The sequence below is a fragment of the Clavelina lepadiformis genome, chromosome 8 (genome assembly GCF_947623445.1).
Source record: "Clavelina lepadiformis chromosome 8, kaClaLepa1.1, whole genome shotgun sequence".
Lineage (NCBI taxonomy): Eukaryota > Metazoa > Chordata > Ascidiacea > Aplousobranchia > Clavelinidae > Clavelina > Clavelina lepadiformis.
Genome location: NC_135247.1, coordinates 3,541,336 through 3,560,001, shown reverse-complemented (window position 1 = coordinate 3,560,001; position 18,666 = coordinate 3,541,336). Strand labels below are relative to the sequence as shown.

The 18,666-nt window shown below is 36.2% G+C and overlaps 2 long non-coding RNA genes across 2 annotated transcripts; one reads left to right on the top strand and one right to left on the bottom strand.

Moving 5' to 3' along the window:
* The first annotated feature begins 2,361 nt into the window (after positions 1 to 2,361).
* Positions 2,362 to 3,579, top strand: LOC143469096 (uncharacterized). The gene is made up of 2 exons (XR_013119064.1): positions 2,362 to 2,459; positions 2,564 to 3,579. It is a non-coding gene; the product is annotated as an uncharacterized LOC143469096 (long non-coding RNA).
* An 8,830-nt stretch (positions 3,580 to 12,409) lies between these two features.
* Positions 12,410 to 13,936, bottom strand: LOC143469804 (uncharacterized). The gene is made up of 4 exons (XR_013119217.1): positions 13,930 to 13,936; positions 13,599 to 13,730; positions 13,435 to 13,467; positions 12,410 to 13,223 (listed from the first exon to the last, which is right to left on the bottom strand). It is a non-coding gene; the product is annotated as an uncharacterized LOC143469804 (long non-coding RNA).
* Between the last annotated feature and the right edge of the window lie 4,730 nt (positions 13,937 to 18,666).

Here is an 18,666-nt window from a genome sequence, read left to right as displayed (position 1 = left end):
GTCTATTACGTCAACAAGAAGAAAAAGTTAAGAACTTTTGGAAATTTTACCTCATGCGGCACCACCGTTTCGACCTTTTTTCGTACAAATTAGCACTAGTTCTTCTTCCTTTGATGCACGTTGATGCTTCACCGAGATATTTAGCCGTACCATTTAGTTTAATCTCCCTTTTTCGTTCACAATCAAGTATTATGGAAAATTATCATAAATACGCTTCCTATAGTTCGCTCATAAGAGCTTTACTCCTAGTCCTTTTCATTGCGCTGGCATGACTTAATTCGTGACTCATGACCGAGGCCGAATTTGATGGCATTCCATATGAGGTAGACCTTTTCAACTTTCCCACACCAAGCTTTTTGCGTAGGCAGAAACTATGTAATGGTCGCACAAAACTGTCAAAAGCAGACAGTGTAAGCAACAGAGGCAACCGTAAACCGCTTTTTTTATCCATTTGTATGTGTCATCGCATCAGAAGCTGGAAAAACCCTTACATTTTACACTAGTTCAAAACTCTTATCTTATTAACTGAATCGTAAAATTTTGTTACAGATGTTGTTACAAATGTTTCTAGTTGTTGTCAATAATTCATCTTAAACAGAAAAATAACCTATTATAGGCTAACCAGCAATAATCAGGATAAAGTCAAAATTTATCCTGATTATTGCACATAAAATAAACCATTGCAGGCTTTGGTCTGAAGTAAAGAAAGAAAATGTGAAAACAAGCTTCGAACGCACGAATTTTTCTGGTGAAATAGTGGCAGCCTTTTTGAAAAGTAAGAGTTCCCGACTGAAGTAGCTAAACTTACACACTTCTTATAACCGATACACCTAGCAAGAAACGTAACAAGATAAGTTTGATAATATCATTTGGTTTGTCAATAAATTGATATTTTGAAGACAATAAACCTTTAAAAGTGCCCCTTTGAGGAAAGACGTTATTAAGTTTTACTTTTCTGGATCTCGGGCTAACCGCGATTTTTATTTTGACAAAAACAAATCGTTTGTCGAAAGTCTCGATAAATATAATTTCCAAAAAATTACAAATTGATTTACATCGACGTTGCAAGTTGAACTCCAGTTTGGCATAATAGCACTACACGTGGTTTATATATCATCTGTTTATAAATGTTTGCTTACTTTATTGCAAGGTCGATGTTTTGGATTGTGGTTTTTTCGAATTAAGACGCAACCATCAACGTATATGAGTTTAAGGTCACATTTGAACTTTTTAGGTCGACAACTGATATATGTTTCAAACCTATCATCATTATAAACTTTGCAATAAATATCTTATGCTGCGTTTTTCTGAATACAATAGTCAAAAATTGACACAACTACTTAAGTTGAAAATTTCGAACAATAAGCTACAGTTATATAAAGATATAGTTTAAAGTATGGTTAATTTAGCGTGTCATACACGACTTTAGAAAATGGTTAAACGTGACGTGTATGGTAAATCTCTAATGAGCATAAAACAGGAAGCTGTAAAATAGGTGTAGCTTATAAATTTTTTATCATTTATTTCCTTCGATAAAGCAGCCGCTTTCAGTCCTAATTACTGTACATTAAAGTTAATATATTTCATGAATTAAATTTTAAGATCTTTTCTGTTTTAATCTATAAGTTAATTAATTTACTGTGTCCTTTACAGCTTTGTAAGTTGTTTGTTTTTGAAAGATGAAGCGTATAGTACATATAATGACAATAAAATGATCTGTAAAATAGGCTTAGCTGATAAAAATTTGATTACACTTTCTTCGCTTTAAAAGCAATCATTTTCACCCCTAACCATAAAGGCAACTTATTTAATGAATAAAAGATCACAATCTTTTCTGTGTTAAGCCATTTAACACAAACATTCTATCTATTTAGTTTATTTTGCGAAATCTATATGCGCTATTATAAAAGCGTGACGAAGAATGTCGTTAAAAAGGTGTTGATTGAAATCTGACGTAAAGTTCATATTAAAAGTGTTGAGAATTTTGTCAGTAAAGCAAGGGCCTTTTCCAATCACGGTATATCATAAATGCTTCATAGTGTCTGAGTTTGGAGCATTGTTGTGTAAATAATTGCAAGTCTGAAACTCATAGGCTGATTTGTTTCAGCCTGAGCTATGCCTCATATTAGCAGTCCATCACAATTTCACATATGGCGGTATAAAATCAGGTATAGATAATATCAATCTTCCACCTACTCAGATATTCTAAGCTTTGATATGTCTATAATTTTCTGTATACATTTGAGTAATTTTAACATTTGTTACTTTTTGGTGTAGCGCTACTCTCTATCTATAGTCTCTCATACATACAAAAGTTAATGTGCATTTAAAATGGCTAACGATAGAAGAGAAGTAGATGGCGAAAGAAGTTCCAGGGAGTTGTATCGCATGTTTGAAATCATGTCGGTTTGGAAAGAAAATGTTAAATTACTGTTGATTTATGAGGAATACGTCTCAAGGTAAAAGTGACATACCAAGCTTTGCACGACATTATTTGGCAATTCTTACAAATTGTGGCAAACAATTATGTGTACTTACATCACTTTACGCATTGTTAATAAAGGTTGCAGGAAGATCATCGACATGCCGCAGAAATATGACGACCCAAATGCTACAATATGAAATGTTATTGACAAACTTTGTCGGTTAGCTTTCGTTACAGTTTTTCTATACGCATCAAAGTTGAAAACTGAAAGTAAAGAGTTTGTGTGCTAGGTTATATAATTGACCAGCTTGATAAGTCATACTTTACACCAGGCCATGTAATTGCACGTGAAAAAGATGCATACAAATGTCTTGTCGAATGAATATCACTGCATGTCTTCAGAATGCTGTTCTACTGTGTATATTTTTTGATGCATATATCAACGGTACGTGCTGTAAACCGAATTTATTTTGTGGAAATTGTATCAGCCTTTTTTTGTATGACACCAGCTGTAAAAGACAAGTAAATATCCTCGACATAAGATACTATTGTGCATTCATTAATTGTGCTTATATTGGAGTTGGCGTCTGGCCGCACATTGCACACAACACAGCAACCATGTAGCCCTATAGCGAGGAAAATACGTTGCGTTGTATATGTATGTATAGTGCTTACATATTTTTTGTTAAACTACTTTTGCCCACCACTGAGGCCATCTTGAGTTTATTTTATTCATAAGCAACATGTGCCGATGCGTAGGTACAACTTCATGTGAAGAGACGTCTCTAAACAGCGTCTAAAAATGCTTCTTTGTTTGAAACAGAACTGATACGAACAACGAACGGCGAAAAAAACAAAAACACATTGGTTTTATTCTGTTATTGAACTGGTACCCTGCCGCTACACAGCGGGCAACTCTACAGGTCTACGACGTTAGAATAATGTTGTATCCCATGTTTACGTTGATACACGAAAGGAGAGAACAGGCTGAACCACAGTCGGCTTCAGCTATATCGTGGAGAAAGGAACATCGGGAGAATCACTCAGTGCATGCCTGATTTCTTTACTGTATGTTCTATGCTTGCAAACTAGTCGCTTTTGGTCTGTGTTTTGCAAATTACTCGTTCCTTGTATAATATATGCAATTTGTTTTTTCTGTTGGTTTGCTTTTTTTTATGAAAGGTTCGAATTATTAACTGACTTAGAGTTTTTGGGAAAACACACCTTCCCCTTTTATTTTTGGAGTCAGTTGCCTCAACGATCAGACGATTTCTACATTGGATCCCACACTGTTGGTATTGACACACCTTTTGTTTACTGTAGGATTTCTATCGACTATCGTAATTAATTAATTAATGTAATTTCGTCATTTGATGGTCAGTGCACGCTTTTTGCGCTGATTAAAGCAATCTTAAGTAGAGTTGCCTTACACTTTTAACCTAAACCCGAAAATCTATTTGAGGCCAGATTTTGGCCCGAAAATTCAATTTATTGAATGAATCAAAGCCATATTTTTGTGTCATCCTTTTCTAAGTTGCCCTTGTTTCTCTGCGAGAGGATTTTAGCACTCTGTGCGCATTCGTTCGAATCGGGTCCGAATTTTTTACGATTTTGATTTCGAACCCGACCTGATCTACAACTTTGGTTTTGAGATAAGACATAGGACAATTAGGTCATATTCTACTCTCGACCTTTGATCGACATATGAAAAAGCGTTGACGTGGCCAATGACCAGTGACGCTTGGATGACTAAGATTGCCGACGTCTGTCACACATGTCACCTTTTTTGACTGGGCATACGAATACAATGGCTGGAGCTCAAGAAGGCTGCAAAGTTGTCCATTAAGCTTTTGTCACGGGCAGTCCCCAGGAATTGAACATATACGCTTGCTTTCGTCTTCTTACTGAGACGTACTGTTTTTTTCCACTGCATCGATAGGAGCATAGTGATGAAGTCGTTAGTTTTGGTATTCCCATCTGTGACCCATTCACTGAGAATATTGAGATGTTCAATTGGGTATATGTATGATTTTATGTGTACTGTGTACGCATTGATGTAAGTTATGTGTATGCCAAGCTCATTGTCAGCCCGATGAGAGAGACCATTGTAGAGATATGTTCTTTCTGAAACCGCGCCTCTTCACGGTGGACACTTTATGTTCATCTTGCCAACGCGGGCAATAATTTGGTTGTGCTCTTCTACGGAGCGTTCTTAAGTGCAGTTCTTGACTCTAATCTCAATAAATGAATGGGCAAGGTAACGGGCTGAAAAAGAAAAACAAAAATTGATTGACGTAGAAGAAGTTATACATGATTATCTTCTTGGTGTACCGTCAAAAATATTTTCCAATAATTTGCATAAAAATCTGATATTATTTTCATCATAGGACCAAAACCTTGTTCCTAATTTAAAGTTGATCAAAATAGACAATCGAATAGCGAGTTTGTAGTAAATTAAGACAACTGCCGTTATTTCGTTACCCTCCAAATACTAAAAAATGAGAATGACCGCTCTGGGTATTATTGTCTGCGAGACTTTGATGAATACACCTTTCATAAGACCATCTGGAATACATAATTAAGAAACAACGGCCGCATATTCTACACGTGTCAAACTACAGCTAGGTTACTATAGGACCATACGAAAAAATACCAGAAAGGCGAAACCAGACACAACTGGGCTGTACATGTGGGCTTTTGAAAATGCGTGGAACGCAAATGCTAGTTTAGAACAAAAAAAATATTTTCGTCTTGAAATGGAACTAGGTCTGTGCTCTACAACTTTTTTCACTTTAGAATCGCGACACACTTATAAACTTATCAATTTCGATTTGGTCCTAAATTGTTTGCATAATAACTTACAACTATAGTACTATATCTTTTACGAATATTTTTGTTCGCAGGTGCCATTAACGCATTGCGTTGCCGCTACGGAAAAGTTGTAGGCTGTATTGCCGTTGAAGATTCGGCCGAAAACCAAATATTTAAGGAAGGCCTACCTATAAAAACGTTCTTGAAATTTTTTCATTGCTGGAAAGCTATAGCAACAGCGCCAGTGGTCAGCCTACCAAGTTGGGCGGGCCTCGCTCATATCAATTAAACCCTTTTATTCTGAAAGATACAAATAAAGCTTTACCCATTGCGAAATCACAAGTTGTGCAAAAAAATTGCTTGAAGGTCTGAACTTTTACTGAAAACTGTGTTGTCTTCTGATTTGTCAATCGATCTGTTTAACAGCGAAAGTTTTTAAACACAGGTAAGCTATATGTTTAGGTTACACGGTCATACAGCGACATAATTAGCATCGCATCGCGATATAACAGTTGCGGGGAACTGAACTATGCTATTCTTAGGATTGTGGTGAAATCTAAAAAAGCCATTTGGTGAAGTCCCTCCTTACGTACGTCATTTACAGGGAAACAGCTTAATTGATGCGTCATATCATGATTCAAGTTTTCCCCAGCAACGAACCAAGGGTTTTTTGTAGGCTAAAATTACAACCCAGCACTAACACCTACGAGGTAATAACAAGAATTAGTGCATTTCATGTTCGAGCAATAAAGATACCTGTTGGCTACATGAAATGATCGTGTTTTAACCTTGCATTTAGTTTCATCGTATGATTTCCTTTAAAAAATAGAAATCAACGCAATCATTATGTCATCACAATGGAGTCGTTCATGAACTGAGCAAGCCACTGAAAAGTTTCCATCTGTCAATTCCTACTTGTTGGATGTAGCTTAATTATGCGGTCAAGGTAAGCAATTTTAATTAAAAAGAATGTTGGTTAACTGCAAAGTTTTGCTTTGTAACAGGTTTCGTATTAGTCAGTCGGTATTTGTTTCGGCCAATGTTGCACTATCAGAAGATTATTTTCAGGGTTTAGTTTGGGTAGAATTGTAAAACTGTAAAAGTATTTAGCTCTCTAATAGACTTTGGACTTTGGACTTAAGTTTTTGTTTCGATAACATAACCAGACGTCAGAAGTGCTGTTACAACACTGAAGAAATTTCGTTTCGGTAAGTGCTTTTTTGCCTGAGAAAATATGTCACAAAAATGTTTGTTTTGGAATTTCTGTGTGCGTAGTTTCAATACAACCTTTTATTTTTTGATGCTTTATATACATCGTATACCGGTAGTTGTTCGTTGTTTTGGCCAAGTTGTATGTAGTATGTGTTTAAGTGATATGCCAGTCGAGTAGGCTAGTCTACAACATGAAAGCAGTAGCCAACAGGCTGTAATTGTATGTTCATCGTATGTTACTATTAATGTGGTCGTTGAATCCTTGGCTTCCCTTATATTGTTGTGGAGTGTAATGTACACGCGATGTGTACACTGTACATGCACCCCTTTCGTGGCAAGAAATGCCGCTCATTTTAGGTTAAATTTTAGTTGGCTTGTCGAACGCAGCGTTGGGCTGGCTGCACTCTGCAAGGCTCTGCAAGGCTCTGCAAGGTCAGCAGCATATTTTTTACTCTAAACAATCATTGGCGAAACAGGAAAGGGTACGCCGATATGGTATCGGTTGTGAAATGAGATTTTATTACTCTGTGGTTTTTTAATAAGCCTGATTTTATGGAAATCCCAAAAGCTAATGTTTGTATTCTTTTCAGAGATGACTTGTCGTTTACTGATAATTTTGGGCTAATAAAAGTTAACATTTTGGCAGTTGGCCATACGTAGTGACCGGACGCAAGAAGGAATTTCCCTGGAGCCAAAGCATTTGGCGTGTTTAAAAATACACCCAATCTTGTCATATAGTTAATAGTACATATATAGCTTTTCAATTACAACACCACTAATCGATGATACCAGATTACCGGTAACCCCGTTTTCAAAGTTCCGAAGCCACATAAATAAGATGATTGTATTGTGTTGTGTTTTTGCCTCAGTTATACTGTGTGCACAATCGAGAACAAACGTAGCTAGAGGCGGAAAATGTTTGGTGACTCGGTAAGCAATAAGTCATTTCCGAAAAGAATACAAGCATTAGCTTTTGGTATTTCCATAAAATCAGGGTTATTAAAAAAACCACAGAGTAATGAAATCCCCTATCACAACCGATACAATATCGGCGTATTGCTTCTGTAACGTACCAAATTGAGCCCATAAATACTTGGTTATGGAACGCCAACGCCGCAAAAATAGCAAAGTGTTAAATTGAATCGCAAGTATGCAATTTATGTATTGTTTTCATAATTTGATTGGAAGGTTTTCAAACGTAACTTTATAGATTCAAATCACGAAACAACAAACCAAACGCCACAACCAGCATTCAAACGGGCTTTTCTGTGATTGCTGTTGCACGATTCATATGCCAATTATCAAAATGGTTTCGCAACATTTACAATTACACCACAGTTTTATAAACTTGACTTTTTAAATCAAACCACGACATTTTAAGTCAGATATAACAACTGCAAAGCAAACTGGCTGTTGGCAAGTTACAATGCCTAATGGCAAATGGTATTTTCTTTAATCGGATTGCAGTTTTGTTAATCAAATGTCGGTTTTTTGAATCATCTAACTTATACCATGAATTATAAAAAGGCCAAATGATTGGAAATTAGTCTTCGTGAATTAAAAATGGGCGAACCAATTTGCAAAATACATGCGTGATTAAACAAACATGCATTCCTAATAGCACTAAATGATTCTATAAAAGTACGTATGAATCGCATAACGTCTTCATGAATTGCCAAGTATAGATGGATCGGCAAATGTATAGATGATTTGCCAAAAGTGCATGGTTCGCTAAATGTACATGATTCGGTAAATGCATGCATGAATCGCCAATTGTACGTGATTCGACAAATGCATGCCTGAATCGCTAAATGTACATGATTCGGTAAATGCATGCGTGAATTGCCAAATGTACATGAGTCGGTGAATGTAAGCATGATTTGAAAAATGTACATGATTCGGCAACTCTACTCACGATTTGCCAAATGTACATGGTTCGATAAATGTACGTGAATTACCGAATGTACGTGATTCAGCAACTCTACACATGATTTGCCAAATGTACATGATTCACCAAACACACATGTGGTTCGTTGTTGGAGTGCGCCGCGCCAAATGTGCAAAAATGTCTTTGACGTCATAAAGTGTTTCTCTCTTGGGGAAACCAAAAAGCAAAGGGATTTTCAAAAGGAAGACTAAGTTTTGTGCATAGCCTATGTTTCGGGCAGGCGGAAAGTTACCGTGTACCGTCAGTGCAAAATACTTTGCAATCAGGAATAAGCGTAAGCTTAGTTTTGTTTGCAATGAAGAATGGGATGTTTCTTTAGAAGTTATTTCAACACTAAACGCGTTAGGTTATGTTCTATTTGAAATGTGACTATTAAGCCGAAAAATTGCTGGCCTCAATGGAAAGGAATTAACAACTGAAGAAGTGCAGGGCGGTACTATAGGCTAGTTAAAGTATAACACGTTATCAGTAACTATTTTTACTGTAGACGAGTTGATTAAAGTTAAAGTCTGTTTGTCCATTCAACATTTTAAACAAACAATTTCAAGAAATGGAACCAATTGGGAGGTACCGGTAAGCCTACATAAACTATCGTGGGTTACATTATAACTTAAGCTACACTAGACCTTGGTAAAATTTTTTTAGTTCCATACTTGGTCATTCGTGATAAGTTTTTATCATTTTTGTATGAAGATCTTTTGCCCACCTGTGTAGCCATTCCAAAGCGGGAGCAATCTGTATGTCTGCTTCCTGAAGTTTTAGCACTGATGACACGATTGAGCACGTTTAACACGATGAAGTAGCTCAAAATCGTACTTAACCAGGTGTTCCAACCATCAGGCGCATTGTCCATACAACTCTCTCAAGTCTCGACTGCCATAACCAACGCAACGATGCATAACCTGTTTTTAACAAAAACCTTTGACCTAGCAGGTGGCATCTGTTCTGTTTTGTAGCCCAGACAACCGCCAAGATCTCTTTGAGTCGTGGAGTTGTTCTTTTCGATATTCCCCAGACACCCGCTGCACGATGAGATAACACATTTCTTACCATTTCTTACATGCGAAAGGACAGCGCCAACAGCGTTATCGGATGTATCAGTGCCAAGGATTTGTAATCTGGCTTGTAATCTGATAACTCAGGACTGGTGCCGTACACAGTAAATGCTTCAAAGTAGAAAAGGCGTCATGGTGTTCTACAGTCCACAGGAGCGGTTTTTTTCCTGCGAGTTTGTGTAATGGCGACGTAATCCAGCATAATTCGGAGAAACATCTTGTAATTTAATGTGAAACCCAAAAATTGTCGGACGTGCTTCACGTTACCCAGTGTAAGCCAATTCGCGACTGCTTCTACATTCTTAGCGTGACACATCACGCCTTTCTTTGAAATTTTGCTTCCCAAAATTTTCACTGGTTCTTGGAAAAGTGAGCATTTGAACGGTGTCACTGTTAACCTGCGTTTTCTAGTTGATTTAAAACCGCTTAAGCGAGACAGGTGTTGTTTAAACTTGCGACCATACACTACCGCATCGACAAAGTATGCTAAAACACCACGCCATTCCATCCGTTTAGGACAGCGGTTCTTAAACTTTTTTGAGCGCGACCCAAATCTGAGTTTCATGATCACCTCACGACCCAAACCTATGTCGCGACCCATTTTAATGTCCTATAGACCTATATTATATTATATTAACCTATGTCGCGACCCACCTATGTCACTATGTCGCGACCCATTTTCTGACCCTCCGCGACCCATACTTTAAGAACCCCTGGTTTAGGACGATGTGCATCAATTGCTGAAATGTGGCTACATATTTGCTGAGGCCTGTCGGGATAACATTCCGCTCGCAGATCTCCATATGGGTGATGAAAGCAGTAACCTCGTGAGATTTGTGGTTCATTGGTATTTTCCAACATCCCGATTGCAAATCAAGAGTAGAAAAGCAAAAGTTACTCGACAAGTTGTCCAGGCTCTTGTCAACACGCAAAATTGGGAAACTATTCTTTTTCAGCAGATCGTTTACTGTAGTCAACACAAAACCTCACATCGCCCTATTTTTTGCGATTTTTTTTTTTGCGTACAAGAATGATAGTGATGGTGGACCCTAGTAATGTAGATGTGCGAATCAAGCCTTGCTTCATCATTTCAGTAAGAATTTCTTCTACTTTACGGTTGTGTTGGAGCGGTATTCGGCCATGCGGCTGTCTTACAAGGGCGTTATTCCTAATGTCGACACGGTGTTCTATTAATCGAATTGCTTTAAATTAAACGTCGGATTGAATATTACAAAGAAACACATTTCGTCAAAACGAATTTAAAGGCAAGCCAAATGCTTTAAACTACGTATATTGTTTAAAAAAGCTTTGTAATTTCTTCACTCTTTATACTGACGTACAGTTATCATTTATAGATGTCGGTTGCTACTCGAGGCTGTGATATAAAAGTACGGCCACGGTATGGCGCGTTTGAGGAGTTGAAACGCCATAAAAATTGCAAAAGTGTTGTTTTGTTGTTTTGCAAGTTGCAAATGTTTATTTGATAAATATTTGTTGTGGAAGAAGACTGTCTGATTTCTGAGCCTGTTCCATTAAAAGCTATGTTATAGGTGATATGATCTTTGTGGCTTGCTGTTATATTTTGCAAATGTCGGACGCTGTTGATCCAACAAACAGTCTAGAAAGCAGCCAGATTTGTATCTGCCGGTTTTTATACCAATTTTGACATGGTAGGTTATGCGCATCTGCCAGATAAAGTTTTGCCGTCAATTCTTGAGATCTAAACTTGGAGAACAGAAATACCCCGTCATTGCGGTCTGTTCATCTTTGCAACGACCGAAGAATGTAATCGTTAACCGCAGTATTTCTAACTTCTTTATGTCAAACCATCATTTTCAGAAATTCCGTGTAATGTAATTTTACATATCTATCTTCATATCGTACACTTTGCTGCCGATGCTAAACATTTGCCGAGTTATGAGTGGACCAATTTGTCTCAAAATCCGACATCACCTGTACGGAAAACTTTCCGGGATCAAGCGATGCCTCATAACGAAAACATTTTCTTTATTAAGATTTATTTTACTCATCGACAGAAATTTGTGGTGAGGATCGTAAACTGCATTTTGGCTACAAAGTGAGTTATGCGTTGCTCTTGTTAGAGAGCAACCGTAGTTATGGAGTACCTATTAAAAATAATAGAAATACTGTTGAAACATAATTATAATCTATCAAGTGCAGTGATAAACATATAATTGATTAGCTATTGGAATGTCACTTCAAATACAAAATATGTAGTTATAAATTTTTTGGTTGCAATGATAGCACCTTAAGTTTAATCTGACTGAAACCCTATTATAGGCAGTGTTTTTTAAGTTACTTACTTTTGTTTTAACTAGAATTTTGCTTAAAGTGGAACTTTAAAAAAAAATGTTTAATTGATTCGCATGCTGACTTATACTGTGATCTTACCACCATAAAATTAGAAAGCGTTGCCAACTAAGATTATAGCTGCATTGCGCAGTTGTAATGTGTTTTTCGGTGATGTGGGCAAAACGATAATTTCTCTGCCAACGTTTTTGTGCAACTACCATAGTAATAAGTAATTAACTTTCAGTATTATTAACTACATTTAGTAATAATAACTACAATGGAAGCTCGTTAATTCGAAATTGGTGAGGCCGATACTGCACTTTGAGTTATCCGCAATTGGTAAAACTTGGCGACACATGACTATGAAAACGTTACTCGTGGCTAATATATGCATTTTCAGCAATCGCTTTCTTCACATTTTTTTAATTTTTTTTATATAAAGAAGAAACTCAGTTTAGCCTTGTAGCATATATATAGTCGTGCTATACAGTCCGATAATGGCATTACACATAGTACTGGTAATGTTCATCTTTTATAGTCGTTTTGGTCTAACACCCTCAACTTCACCCAGGCCCAGGTAGATTATATCCAAAAGTTGCAGTAACATTTTTGGAATCACCTTACTGCTTTTACTGGCTGAAGTACATGACAGACTTGTAAGGTCGACAGGATTTTGATAGTTACTTTTAAACATTTATATCATCTCAATATACAAAATTACTTGATGGTACTTTATATATACATACATGTTAGTATATATGCACAACATACTCTTTAGTATCTTGCATTTTTGTTTCCTTTATAAAATATATAGCGATCATCATGTTAGGTTTTGCAAGTTTATCTCAGTATACTCTTTGCAGTATATGTCACTATAAACTATGTGCAAATACGGAAATTATCTACAAAACTTTAGAACATCTATTGAAACAATACAAAGTGTTTTAAATATTTCTGCCGTATTTCTGTGGTAACTTAAACAATCAAACGTTTCCAGTTAATTTCATTGGCATATCGCATAAAAATCGTGATCCTTACATATGTATGTGTACATACTGCGTATTGTATATGCATAAAAACATACTTTAACATACACATTTCAGAAATAAATAAACGTATTGAACATATATAAGTTTATTACAAACCATGAAAAGTTGGAGATTATTTACCGTAGTCCACAAAAATGAAGAATTTTAATACAATAGATTTTCTAAGATGTCCATGTTACACATAGATGTGCATAATGAATCCTAAATAGATAGTGCGTCATTGTCCACGCAATGAAGCGAGATATTTTCTATGGGAATGATATATTTTTTCGTTTTTCTTCTCACAGCTTTTTATTATTGTTTTCAATGTAAGGCGGTATTTTTTTGTAGCACATGGACTTGTGTCCAGCCTTGGGAAGTCAAGTTTCTTGCACTGGGGCAAACATTTTTGAGGAAAATGACACCCGCATCTATAAAAACAAAGAGTATCAGAAATGTAACATTATGCGTCCATTTTCCTAATAGCTTAACTGTACGTGACGGAAGAGTCTCCTTGACGTTTTATTGCTACCGATGTCGATAATCACTATAAACAGGTACTGTATATTTTTACTATTGTGAACTTGTTACGTTGTAACTTATGGCAAATTAATTTACTTCAATATCTCATACTGTACTTACATGAAACTTTTTTGAAACAAGCTTCTTCGTTCCCTGAAAAAGACAGTTTTAAAACAATTAATTTAATGCATCACAATTCCTTGAACGTTTAAGGCAAACCGTTGTTAAGTGGTATGGTACAGTACAATTCTACCTTAGGCTATGTATTGATTTGTGTTGCTCACCGTTTAGGAAGTTCATGGTTTGGTGCATGCCCGGTGTTTGCTGTTCCCGAGAAAAGCAAGAGCGAAGTAACCATGTCTGGCAAAAAATCGTTTTTGGATTGCTCAGTGTTAGTCGTGACGTCTCCCAAATGTCTGCGATGCAAAAAAAATTATTTCAATGTTGGCATTATTTAAAGTACTTCAGGCGAATTTCCCAAGCATATTTTTTTGTGAAAATGATTATACTGTAAGATTTTAAATAATTTGTTTCGTTAACTTGATGCTTCATATTTTTGGTAATTACACAGTGAACAGTATAATGCTATTTTAAAAGCTACTTATAATTTCTTACGGGATTTTAATAACACTGGACAACAATTTACAACTTATTTTTTATTCCTCGCTCATTTCAAGTTTACCTAGACTAATTTTGCAATGCTGAATCCAAATCTGGTCTTAGATTTTTTCTAACACGTCACGTTTTTGAGATATGATATATGCTCACGACAACCCATAACTGTGATTTTGGCTAATTTTGGCTGAGCGGAACAAAACATTACATGTAATCAACCCAGTAATTTCTATTGAAAATAACAGCATTATCATACTGCACAATTTAACACAACCCAGGATAATTAAATCAGACAAAAATAACATTATATTCCCTCAAAAGTGCTTTATACACTTGCTCTTTCGAGTATGTTCAGTGTCAGTTTCACGCTGAAGAAACCAGCAGTAGTCCCCCATCATGTTTGGGTTAAATCGACCTCTATACCGCGATTCCATCACAGAGATGTCTTGGTGAAATCTTTCCCCATGCTCGTCACTCACATCACCCAGGTTTGGCGGGAAAAATTCCAAGTGTGAATGAAGAAAATGCAGTTTAACCGACATTCTGCAGCCCATTTCGCGGTATGATTCCAGCAAATTGTCCACTAGTTCCGAGTAATTTTCTGCCCTGTACTTCCCAAGAAAATTTTGTACAATCTGTACAAATGCATTCCAGGCTTTTAATTCAATTGAATTAAGCTTGGATGGAAATACTGGGTCACGGATCAAATCACGTATTTGGGGGCCAACAAATATTCCAGCTCTCAGTTTAGCATCACTTGGTATTGCACCAAATTTTTCTTTTATATGCAGGAATCCATCTCCATTGAAATCCATTGCCTTCACAAATTGTTTGATCAGGCCCAGTTTAATGTGAAGTGGTGGCAAGTACACTTTGCTCGGATCAATTAGGGGTTGGCACTTAACATTATATCTTCCAACAATGTAGTCCGTTCTCATTGGCCATTCAGTTGTGTCATAGTGGTTTGCATCGTCTCGACTGTCCCACAAACAGAGAAAGCACATATGCTTGGTGTAACCCAACTGCAATCCGAGCAAAAGTGACACAACTTTAAGGTCTCCACATATGTCCCCCCCCTACCCCTACCCCCCCCCTCCCCTCTATAGTCATGGCCAAGAACATTCAAGAATGCATTAATTGTGAAAAGATAGAACATTGCATTTACAAAATAATGTCAATATTAATCTTACATAACATGCATTGTGACATAATATGACCAAAAATTCGCTGGGAAAGAAAATTGCACAATACCTTGTACTGTAGAACCTTATAATATAGTGCCAATCAATGCAAAATCCGAATTTCGTGAATTTTCATATCTTGAAAACCTGACGTGATAGACCAATTCTGATTTCAGATTTGGAATCAGCGTCCCAAAGTTAGTCTAGGCAGTTTATTTTCATTTGAGGAATAATTTTGCTGTTGTCCAGTGTAATTGCTGATTCAGCTGCCAAGACGAGAATTGGAAAAATCCTGAAGTTTCGCAAGATCCAGTTGACAATGTAAAAAATGATCATTGTATCCGTTTCAACGTTTTGCTGGCTTATATATCGACTGTAAAAATATAGTAAATTAGAAGCTACTATTACATTAAAAATACTCTCTGTCTGAAATCTGAGCGATTGTCATAAGCGTCCATAGCGCCTTATAACTTGTTTCGATTGTGATGTAAAACTTGATTTTACGCCCGTTTAACTTCCGAGCCCTGTTGCTTAATTACGCATAAAATTTGGTGTGCTGTCTGCCATCGTCCATGAGGGTATTTTGGAGACAAGCACATCTCTATTGAGGTAAAAGCCATACGTCGGTTGCTTTATATAGGTATACCACATGAGCTTCAAGAAGAAGTTTTAAGTCCTGGAATATTATCACTTGCAGAACCACTTTTCGTTTTTCTAGTATTGTAGTATTTACAACAAATCACCTTGAGCTTGGTTGGTTTATTTTCCTGCATTCACGGTAGCAGTTAAGTAAGAGATGTTTAGTCATATCACTAACTTTTAATCGGTTGCTTTGTAATGATGGGACTATTTCAAAAATTTTACCGATTTGAAAAAAATACAACATTGCAATTCTGATATCACTTCGGCGCCGATTCCGATATCTAATATTTTAAAATGTACACATCTGTTTAAAGATAACATGGGTACAAAGCTTTTATTTCGTGTTTTTTGCTCATGAGCTGTACTTGATATAGACATAACAGTTACAACATACATCTAAATTTTAGCCTTGAAAGTCTTTTTATAAATCTTTCAATTCCGATTTACCTTTCTATTACTAATGTTTTGTTTTACAACCAAGGGAAGAAGATTGTTCATAACGGAGTGCACAACGTCCTTCTTATTGCATACGCTTGGCATAAATGATGACTCATGTCTGTGGCCGAGTCTGTCGGCATACCATACTTCGTAGGCTATTCTGACATGCGGCGGACATCACGCTTTCTGCGTGGGCGAAAAATCCCATGATTTTATTTTCGATACCACTTTCAAGATCAACATGGAAGGTGGTAGTACAGTGCACCGGCTCTCCGGAAAGCGTATCACATCCTCAATACCGATCGGTTGCGGCTATCGTTTTCTTATCCATTGATGTGATGTTATCAAATGATGTGTCATATACCAAAGGCTGACAAAGCTTTACCGAGTACCTCAAAATCTCTTTATGAAAAAGTGTCGTTAACTCTTAATCCACGAACCAGTTTTACTAAACTAAAATTTTAATTTACAGTAGTTGTTAAAATCAAGTTTAAGGAAATTTTTCCCACGCACCGGTTCGCTCATATATTTGTTTTTAACACATTTTCCCAATCCAAAAATTAACTTTTCCTGTTTTAAATGATTGTATGCCATTTCCCAAATATTACTGCTGCTGATTTGCAACTCTTCTCTGCAACGGAAATTGATCTTTATGACGGATTCCTTCAAGAACGTTTTTATTATATACAACAGAAACACATGCAGCAGGTTGTTATCTCTTCCTGGGTTGCATGAACAAATTTAACAATTGCAAAACAGGCATGCATTTATCAGTATAATACAATACAGTAGTATATAATTATATTATCAATCCGTAACACTTATTTTCATGCTATGCAGTTTATACTCAATAAGCACTCATTTATTTAGAAACTATATATAACCTTCATCGTCATACTGCTTTTGTCTTTGATGAAGTTATATTTCCAACTTGGACTTGCCGACTCTTTTCAAATCAGTCATCTAAGGTAAGCTATTTATTTGTTGGCCAATATGTTTTTAAAAACCTTGTTTGCAATTTGGAAAAGTTAGTAATTTGATAAAACACGTTCGTTTCCCACTCTACTCTATGCCCCACGATCCTTGTAACTGGATAGTTCAGTTAACTGATTTTTTGTTTGCAATTTTAACAATTTCTGATGTAAGTTAAAGCTTGTTAATGGTTCCTTGGCTGGGTTTAGATTACAAATGTTCATTGCTTGGGCGCTAGCCTAGATATTATTTCGTTGAGCAAGTTTGTCTGTGTAAGCAAAATCTTGTTTTGTGATGACCGACAACTCTGCTCTGAAGGACATTAGCAAGTTAAATCTTTTATTTCATCTTTGTTGCTATCTCAAGCTTCTTTATTTTATTTCTATTCAGTATAAGTTATTTTTTCTTACTCCATCCTAGATTTAAACATCCGGAATTAAAAGGTTTTTAATTTTAAGAGTTAATTTGAATTTTTATCACTAAACACTTAAGATTCAAGATTGGTTTGCGATCAAATTTCTGTAATATCTTTTTTAATTTGCTGTATTCCGAATAAACATGCAGTGTTTTATGAAAAAAGTGTTTGCCTAACAGCGTTTCCGCTACTATTATCCATTTGTGGTGTAATTGCACCTTTTAAACGACAGAATCCTCTTGAAAGAAATTTATCACGACTATTGTACATAAATTAAGCCAGAATTGCAATATTCGGTTTCTATAGAAAAGAACAATCAATACTCAGATAAGCCAACGCTTTACTAGCTTGCCATTTGTATTGCATGCTAGCGGTCACGTTTGTGTAATTTTATAACACGAAGAGTGTCTAACTACAGTATATACGGTAGGTAAAACTCTTTGAGGATCTAGCGACAGCACTTCTAGGAACTTCTTCTTCTAGGAAATACATCCAGCTAGAAAAGTAGGCTAAATCGGCAAATACGTCTTTTGAGTTGTCCTAAACTTCTATTTACTAGAAAATAATTTAAATCACGGTGAGATTATGAGGTTTAACTTTCCTGTATCTGGGTTAAACCGCGATTAGTTTTATGTTGACAGGCGCAAGTGATCGTGTTCGAGAAGTTATTAATCTTTTACGCTTAAATGTTGATAATAACCAAGTGTTTGTTAAGATGATGTTTGTCGCGAGTTGATCCTCACCAAAAACTTTCAAGTTTAAAGTTTATCAAGGCGTTGGAAAAACATATTCCAGCTTGGTATCATAGTACTACGTGTGCTTTATATTATCCTTATAAATATTTCGTTGCCTTAACACAATGTTGGTGGATTTTTCTCTTGTCGGATTAAGCGACAACCATTATCGTAAAAAGATTTTAATAGCTTTTAGTGTGGCTGTAATGATTAAGGCTGTATAGCCAGTGGTCACGTATGACCTTAAAACTATGTCGACGTAATTTTGACCTACTTAATGTTATAAACGCAAGCGTGCTTTTAAAATATCTTTAAATTTTTCTGCAAAAACCGGTCTGAAATTTTGTTTCTGATC